Genomic DNA, 9,829 nt, shown 5'->3' on the forward strand with positions numbered 1-9,829 from the left:
GTAGAAATCCTTGAAATAGAGTTAGTTCACATGAATCCAGTGTTTGAAACCACCAGAATTCACTGATAAGTAGTATTAAACTGTAAAACAGTTGAAAGACAAGTGTATATAGCTTCGCAAGTTCAGAGAAGAGTGTATAAAGTTGCTTCTACATGTGGTGAAGTTCCACAAGTAGAGGAGAAGGCCCATTATAGGAAACAGGTAGAAATCAGTAGTCATTCAGAGCAAATACTAATGAATCTCACAGAATAGTGAGAGAACAAGTGTAAAAGATATCAAAATGTAAGTCTCTAGTCTGGAAAGATGTTGTACACCGCAGAAATCCTTAAAATAGAGTTAGTTCACATGAAACCAGTGTTTGAAACCACCAAAGTTCACTGAAAAGTAGTATTCAACTGTAAAACAGTTGAAAGACAAGTTTATGTAGCTTCGCAAGTTCAGAGAAGAGTGTATAAACTTGTTTGTACATGTGGTGAAGTCCCACAAGTTGAGGAGAAGGCCCATTATAGGAAACAGCTAGAAATCAGTAGTAATTCTGAGGAAATACTAATGAATATCACAGACTTATGAGAGAACAAGTGGAAAAGACATCAAAATGTAAGTCTCTAGTCTAGACAGGATGTTGTACACTGCAGAAATCCTTGAAATAGAGTTAGTTCACATGAAACCAGTGTTTTATACCACCAGAATACACTGAAAAGTAGTATTCAACTGTAATACAGTTGAAAGACAAGTGTATATAGCTTCGCAAGTTCAGAGAAGAGTGTATAAAGTTGCTTCTACATGTGGTGAAGTTCCACAAGTAGAGGAGAAGGCCCATTATAGGAAACTGGTAGAAATCAGTAGTCATTCAGAGCAAATACTAATGAATATCACAGAATAGTGAGAGAACAAGTGTAAAAGACATCAAAATGTAAGTCTCTAGTCTGGAAAGGATGTTGTACACTGCAGAAATCCTTGAAATAGAGTTAGTTCACATGAAACCAGTGTTTGAAACCACCAGAGTTCACTGAAAAGTAGTATTCAACTGTAAAACAGTTGAAAGACAAGTTTATGTAGCTTCGCAAGTTCAGAGAAGAGTGTATAAAGTTGCTTCTACATGTGGTGAAGTCCCACAAGTAGAGGAGAAGGCCCATTATAGGAAACAGCTAGAAATCAGTAGTAATTCAGAGGAAATACTAATGAATATCACAGAATAGTGAGAGAACAAGTGTAAAAGACATCAAAATGTAAGTCTCTAATCTGGAAAGGATGTTGTACACTGCAGAAATCCTTGAAATAGAGTTAGTTCACATGAAACCAGTGTTTGAAACCACCAGAGTTCACTGAAAAGTAGTATTCAACTGTCAAACAGTTGAAAGACAAGTTTATGTAGCTTTGCAAGTTCAGAGAAGAGTGTATAAAGTTGCTTCTACATGTGGTGAAGTCCCACAAGTAGAGCAGAAGGACCATTATAGGAAACAGCTAGAAATCAGTAGTAATTCTGAGCAAATACTAATGAATATCACAGACTTATGAGAGAACAAGTGTAAAAGACATCAAAATGTACGTTTCTAGTCTAGAAAGGATGTTATACACTACAGAAATCCTTGAAATAGAGTTACTTCACAAGAAACAAGTGTTTCAAACCACTGGAATTCACTGAAAAGTAGTATTTCAGTGTAAAACAGTTGAAAGACAAGTTTATGTAGCTTCGCAAGTTCAGAGAAGAGTGTATAAAGTTGCTTCTACATGTGGTGAAGTCCCACAAGTAGAAAAGAAGGCTCATTATAGGACACTGCAAGAAAGCAGTAGTAATTCAGAGCAAATCCTAATGAATATCACAGACTTATGAGAGAACAAGTGGAAAGCACATCAAAATGTAAGTTTCTAGTGTAGAAAGAATGTTGTACACTGTAGAAATCCTTGAAATAGAGTTAGTTCCCATGAATCCAGTGTTTGAATCCACCAGAATTCACTGATAAGTAGTATTAAACTGTAAAACAGTTGAAAGACAAGTGTATATAGCTTCGCAAGTTCAGAGAAGAGTGTATAAAGTTGCTTCTACATGTGGTGATGTTCCACAAGTAGAGGAGAAGGCCCATTATAGGAAACAGGTAGAAATCAGTAGTCATTCAGAGCAAATACTAATGAATCTCACAGAATAGTGAGAGAACAAGTGTAAAAGATATCAAAATGTAAGTCTCTAGTCTGGAAAGATGTTGTACACCGCAGAAATCCTTAAAATAGAGTTAGTTCACATGAAACCAGTGTTTGAAACCACCAAAGTTCACTGAAAAGTAGTATTCAACTGTAAAACAGTTGAAAGACAAGTTTATGTAGCTTCGCACGTTCAGAGAAGAGTGTATAAACTTGTTTGTACATGTGGTGAAGTCCCACAAGTTGAGGAGAAGGCCCATTATAGGAAACAGCTAGAAATCAGTAGTAATTCTGAGGAAATACTAATGAATATCACAGACTTATGAGAGAACAAGTGGAAAAGACATCAAAATGTAAGTCTCTAGTCTGGAAAGGATGTTGTACACTGCAGAAATCCTTGAAATAGAGTTAGTTCACATGAAACCAGTGTTTGAAACCACCAGAGTTCACTGAAAAGTAGTATTCAACTGTCAAACAGTTGAAAGACAAGTTTATGTAGCTTCGCAAGTTCAGAGAAGAGTGTATAAAGTTGCTTCTACATGTGGTGAAGTCCCACAAGTAGAGGAGAAGGCCCATTATAGGAAACAGCTAGAAATCAGTAGTAATTCTGAGCAAATACTAATGAATATCACAGACTTATGAGAGAACAAGTGTAAAAGACATCAAAATGTACGTTTCTAGTCTAGAAAGGATGTTATACACTACAGAAATCCTTGAAATAGAGTTAATTCACAAGAAACAAGTGTTTCAACCCACTGGAATTCACTGAAAAGTAGTATTTCAGTGTAAAACAGTTGAAAGACAAGTTTATGTAGCTTCGCAAGTTCAGAGAAGAGTGTATAAAGTTGCTTCTACATGTGGTGAAGTCCCACAAGTAGAAAAGAAGGCTCATTATAGGACACTGCAAGAAAGCAGTAGTAATTCTGAGCAAATACTAATGAATATCACAGAATAGTGAGAGAACAAGTGTAAAAGACATCAAAATGTAAGTCTCTAGTCTCGACAGGATGTTGTGCAGTGCAGAAATCCTTGAAATAGAGTTAGTTCACATGAAACCAGTGTTTTATACCACCAGAATACACTGAAAAGTAGTATTCAACTGTAAAACAGTTGAAAGACAAGTTTATGTAGCTTCGCAAGTTCAGAGAAGAGTGTATAAACTTGTTTGTACATGTGGTGAAGTCCCACAAGTTGAGGAGAAGGCCCATTATAGGAAACAGCTAGAAATCAGTAGTAATTCTGAGGAAATACTAATGAATATCACAGACTTATGAGAGAACAAGTGGAAAAGACATCAAAATGTAAGTCTCTAGTCTGGAAAGGATGTTGTACACTGCAGAAATCGTTGAAATAGAGTTAGTTCACATGAAACCAGTGTTTGAAACCACCAGAGTTCACTGAAAAGTAGTATTCAACTGTAAAACAGTTGAAAGACAAGTTTATGTAGCTTCGCAAGTTCAGAGAAGAGTGTATAAACTTGTTTGTACATGTGGTGAAGTCCCACAAGTTGAGGAGAAGGCCCATTATAGGAAACAGCTAGAAATCAGTAGTAATACTGAGGAAATACTAATGAATATCACAGACTTATGAGAGAACAAATGGAAAAGACATCAAAATGTAAGTTTCTAGTCTAGAAAGGATGTTGTACACTGCAGAAATCCTTGAAATAGAGTTAGTTCACATGAAACCAGTGTTTGAAACCACCAGAGTTCACTGAAAAGTAGTATTAAACTGTAAAAGTTGAAAGACAAGTGTATATAGCTTCGCACGTTCAGAGAAGAGTGTATAAAGTTGCTTCTACATGTGGTGATGTTCCACAAGTAGAGGAGAAGGCCCATTATAGGAAACAGCTAGAAATCAGTAGTAATTCTGAGCAAATACTAATGAATATCACAGAATAGTGAGAGAACAAGTGTAAAAGACATCAAAATGTAAGTCTCTAGTCTAGAAAGGATGTTGTACACTGCAGAAATCCTTGAAATAGAGTTAGTTCACATGAAACCAGTGTTTTATACCACCGGAATTCACTGAAAAGTAGTATTCAACTGTAAAACAGTTGAAAGACAAGTGTATATAGCTTCTCAAGTTCTGAGAAGAGTGTATAATGTTGTTTCTACATGTGGTGAAGTCCCACAAGTAGAGGAGAAGGCCCATTATAGGAAACAGCTAGAAATCAGTAGTAATTCTGAGGAAATACTAATGAATATCACAGACTTATGAGAGAACAAGTGTAAAAGACATCAAAATGTACGTTTCTAGTCTAGAAAGGATGTTATACACTACAGAAATCCTTGAAATAGAGTTACTTCACAAGAAACAAGTGTTTCAACCCACTGGAATTCACTAAAAAGTAGTATTTCAGTGTAAAACAGTTGAAAGACAAGTTTATGTAGCTTCGCAAGTTCAGAGAAGAGTGTATAAAGTTGCTTCTACATGTGGTGAAGTCCCACAAGTAGAAAAGAAGGCTCATTATAGGACACTGCAAGAAAGCAGTAGTAATTCTGAGCAAATACTAATGAATATCACAGACTTATGAGAGAACAAGTGTAAAAGACATCAAAATGTAAGTCTCTATTCTAGACAGGATGTTTTACACTGCAGAAATCTTTGAAATAGAGTTAGTTCACATGAAACCAGTGTTGGAAACCACCAGAGTTCACTGAAAAGTAGTATTAAACTGTAAAACAGTTGAAAGACAAGTGTATATAGCCTCGCAGGTTCAGAGAAGAGTGTATAAAGTTGCTTCTACATGTGGTGAAGTTCCACAAGTAGAGGAGAAGGCCCATTATAGGAAACAGCTAGAAATCAGTAGTAATTCTGAGCAAATACTAATGAATATCACAGAATAGTGAGAGAACAAGTGTAAAAGACATCAAAATGTAAGTCTCTTGTCTAGAAAGGATATTGTACACCGCAGAAATCCTTGAAATAGAGTTAGTTCACATGAAACCAGTGTTTTATACCACCAGAATTCACTGAAAAGTAGTATTCAACTGTAAAACAGTTGAAAGACAAGTGTATATAGCTTCTCAAGTTCTGAGAAGAGTGTATAATGTTGTTTCTACATGTGGTGAAGTCCCACAAGTAGAGGAGAAGGCCCATTATAGGAAACAGCTAGAAATCAGTAGTAATTCTGAGCAAATACTAATGAATATCACCGACTTATGAGAGAACAAGTGTAAAAGACATCAAAATGTACGTTTCTAGTCTAGAAAGGATGTTATACACTACAGAAATCCTTGAAATAGAGTTACTTCACAAGAAACAAGTGTTTCAACCCACTGGAATTCACTGAAAAGTAGTATTTCAGTGTAAAACAGTTGAAAGACAAGTTTATGTAGCTTCGCAAGTTCAGAGAAGAGTGTATAAAGTTGCTTCTACATGTGGTGAAGACCCACAAGTAGAAAAGAAGGCTCATTATAGGACTCTGCAAGAAAGCAGTAGTAATTCAGAGCAAATCCTAATGAATATCACAGACTTATGAGAGAACAAGTGGAAAGCACATCAAAATGTAAGTTTCTAGTGTAGAAAGGATGTTGTACACTGTAGAAATCCTTGAAATAGAGTTAGTTCACATGAATCCAGTGTTTGAAACCACCAGAATTCACTGATAAGTAGTATTAAACTGTAAAACAGTTGAAAGACAAGTGTATATAGCTTCGCAAGTTCAGGGAAGAGTGTATAAAGTTGCTTCTACATGTGGTGAAGTTCCACAAGTAGAGGAGAAGGCCCATTATAGGAAACAGGTAGAAATCTGTAGTCATTCAGAGCAAATACTAATGAATCTCACAGAATAGTGAGAGAACAAGTGTAAAAGACATCAAAATGTAAGTCTCTAGTCTAGACAGGATGTTGTACACTGCAGAAATCCTTGAAATAGAGTTAGTTCACATGAAACCAGTGTTTATACCACCAGAATACACTGAAAAGTAGTATTCAACTGTAAAACAGTTGAAAGACAAGTGTATATAGCTTCGCAAGTTCAGAGAAGAGTGTATAAAGTTGCTTCTACATGTGGTGATGTTCCACAAGTAGAGGAGAAGGCCCATTATAGGAAACAGCTAGAAATCGGTAGTCATTCAGAGCAAATACTAATGAATATCACAGAATAGTGAGAGAACAAGTGTAAAAGACATCAAAATGTAAGTCTCTAGTCTGGAAAGGATGTTGTACACTGCAGAAATCCTTGAAATAGAGTTAGTTCACAAGAAACCAGTGTTTGAAACCACCAGAGTTCACTGAAAAGTAGCATTCAACTGTAAAACAGTTGAAAGACAAGTTTATGTAGCTTCGCAAGTTCAGAGAAGAGTGTATAAAGTTGCTTCTACATGTGGTGAAGTCCCACAAGTAGAGGAGAAGGCCCATTATAGGAAACAGCTAGAAATCAGTAGTCATTCAGAGCAAATACTAATGAATATCACAGAATAGTGAGAGAACAAGTGTAAAAGACATCAAAATATAAGTCTCTAGTCTAGACAGTATGTTGTACACTGCAGAAATCCTTGAAATAGAGTTAGTTCACATGAAACCAGTGTTTTATACCACCAGAATTCACTGAAAAGTAGTATTCAACTGTAAAACAGTTGAAAGACAAGTGTATATAGCTTCTCAAGTTCTGAGAAGAGTGTATAATTTTGTTTCTACATGTGGTGAAGAACCACAAGTAGAGGAGAAGGCCCATTATAGGAAACAGCTAGAAATCAGTAGTCATTCTGAGCAAATACTAATGAATATCACAGACTTATGAGAGAACAAGTGTAAAAGACATCAAATTGTACGTTTCTAGTCTAGAAAGGATGTTATACACTACAGAAATCCTTGAAATAGAGTTACTTCACAAGAAACAAGTGTTTCAACCCACTGGAATTCACTGAAAAGTAGTATTTCAGTGTAAAACAGTTGAAAGACAAGTTTATGTAGCTTCGCAAGTTCAGAGAAGAGTGTATAAAGTTGCTTCTACATGTGGTGAAGTCCCACAAGTAGAAAAGAAGGCTCATTATAGGACACTGCAAGAAAGCAGTAGTAATTCTGAGCAAATACTAATGAATATCACAGAATAGTGAGAGAACAAGTGTAAAAGACATCAAAATGTAAGTCTCTAGTCTAGACAGGAAGTTGTACACTGCAGAAATCCTTGAAATAGAGTTAGTTCACATGAAACCAGTGTTTTATACCACCAGAATACACTGAAAAGTAGTATTCAACTGTAAAACATTTGAAAGACAAGTGTATATAGCTTCTCAAGTTCTGAGAAGAGTGTATAATGTTGTTTCTACATGTGGTGAAGAACCACAAGTAGAGGAGAAGGCCCATTATAGGAAAAAGCTAGAAATCAGTAGTCATTCTGAGCAAATACTAATGAATATCACAGACTTATGAGAGAACAAGTGTAAAAGACATCAAAATGTAAGTCTCTAGTCTAGAAAGGATGTTGTACACTGTAGAAATCCTTGAAATAGAGTTAGTTCACATGGAACCAGTGTTTGAAACCACCAGAATTCACTGATAAGAAGTATTCAACTGTAAAACAGTTGAAAGACAAGTATATATAGCTTCGCAAGTTCAGAGAAGAGTGTATAAAGTTGTTTGTACATGTGGTGAAGTCCCACAAGTAGAGGAGAAGGCCCATTATAGGAAACAGCTAGAAATCAGTAGTAATTCTGAGGAAATACTAATGAATATCACAGACTTATGAGAGAACAAGTGGAAAAGACATCAAAATGTAAGTTTCTAGTCTAGAAAGGATGTTGTACACTGCAGAAATCGTTGAAATAGAGTTAGATCACATGAAACCAGTGTTTGAAACCACCAGAATTCACTGATAAGAAGTATTCAACTGTAAAACAGTTGAAAGACAAGTTTATGTAGCTTCGCAAATTCAGAGAAGAGTGTATAAAGTTGCTTCTACATGTGGTGAAGTCCCACAAGTAGAGGAGAAGGCCCATTATAGGAAACAGCTAGAAATCAGTAGTCATTCAGAGCAAATACTAATGAATATCACAGAATAGTGAGAGAACAAGTGTAAAAGACATCAAAATGTAAGTCTCTAGTCTAGACAGGATGTTTTACACTGCAGAAATCTTTGAAATAGAGTTAGTTCACATGAAACCAGTGTTTGAAACCACCAGAGTTCACTGAAAAGTAGTATTAAACTGTAAAACAGTTGAAAGACAAGTGTATATAGCTTCGCAAGTTCAGAGAAGAGTGTATAAAGTTGCTTCTACATGTGGTGAAGTTCCACAAGTAGAGGAGAAGGCCCATTATAGGAAACAGCTAGAAATCAGTAGTCATTCAGAGCAAATACTAATGAATCTCACAGAATAGTGAGAGAACAAGTGTAAAAGACATCAAAATGTAAGTCTCTAGTCTAGACAGGATGTTGTACAATGCAGAAATCCTTGAAATAGAGTTAGTTCACATGAAACTAGTGTTTTATACCACCAGAATACACTGAAAAGTAGTATTCAACTGTAAAACAGTTGAAAGACAAGTGTATATAGCTTCTCAAGTTCTGAGAAGAGTGTATAATGTTGTTTCTACATGTGGTGAAGTCCCACAAGTAGAGGAGAAGGCCCATTATAGGAAACAGCTAGAAATCAGTAGTAATTCTGAGCAAATACTAATGAATATCACAGACTTATGAGAGAACAAGTGTAAAAGACATCAAAATGAACGTTTCTAGTCTAGAAAGGATGTTATACACTACAGAAATCCTTGAAATAGAGTTACTTCACAAGAAACAAGTGTTTCAACCCACTGGAATTCACTGAAAAGTAGTATTTCAGTGTAAAACAGTTGAAAGACAAGTTTATGTAGCTTCGCAAGTTCAGAGAAGAGTGTATAAAGTTGCTTCTACATGTGGTGAAGTCCCACAAGTAGAAAAGAAGGCTCATTATAGGACACTGCAAGAAAGCAGTAGTAATTCAGAGCAAATCCTAATGAATATCACAGACTTATGAGAGAACAAGTGGAAAGCACATCAAAATGTAAGTTTCTAGTGTAGAAAGGATGTTGTACACTGCAGAAATCCTTGAAATAGAGTTAGTTCACATGAAACCAGTGTTTGAAACCACCAGAGTTCACTGAAAAGTAGTATTCAACTGTAAAACAGTTGAAAGACAAGTTTATGTAGCTTCGCAAGTTCAGAGAAGAGTGTATAAAGTTGCTTCTACATGTGGTGAAGTCCCACAAGTAGAAGAGAAGGCCCATTATAGGAAACAGCTAGAAATCAGTAGTAATTCAGAGGAAATACTAATGAATATCACAGAATAGTGAGAGAACAAGTGTAAAAGACATCAAAATGTAAGTCTCTAGTCTGGAAAGGATGTTGTACACTGCAGAAATCCTTGAAATAGAGTTAGTTCACATGAAACCAGTGTTTGAAACCACCAGAGTTCACTGAAAAGTAGTACTCAACTGTCAAACAGTTGAAAGACAAGTTTATGTAGCTTCGCAACTTCAGAGAAGAGTGTATAAAGTTGCTTCTACATGTGGTGAAGTCCCACAAATAGAGGAGAAGGCCCATTATAGGAAAGAGCTAGAAATCAGTAGTCATTCAGAGCAAATACTAATGAATATCACAGAATAGTGAGAGAACAAGTGTAAAAGACATCAAAATGTACGTTTCTAGTCTAGAAAGGATGTTATACACTACAGAAATCCTTGAAATAGAGTTACTTCACAAGAAACA

This window comes from Cnephaeus nilssonii (assembly GCF_951640355.1).
Source record: "Cnephaeus nilssonii genome assembly, chromosome: 3".
In the NCBI taxonomy this organism is placed as follows: Eukaryota; Metazoa; Chordata; class Mammalia; order Chiroptera; family Vespertilionidae; genus Cnephaeus; species Cnephaeus nilssonii.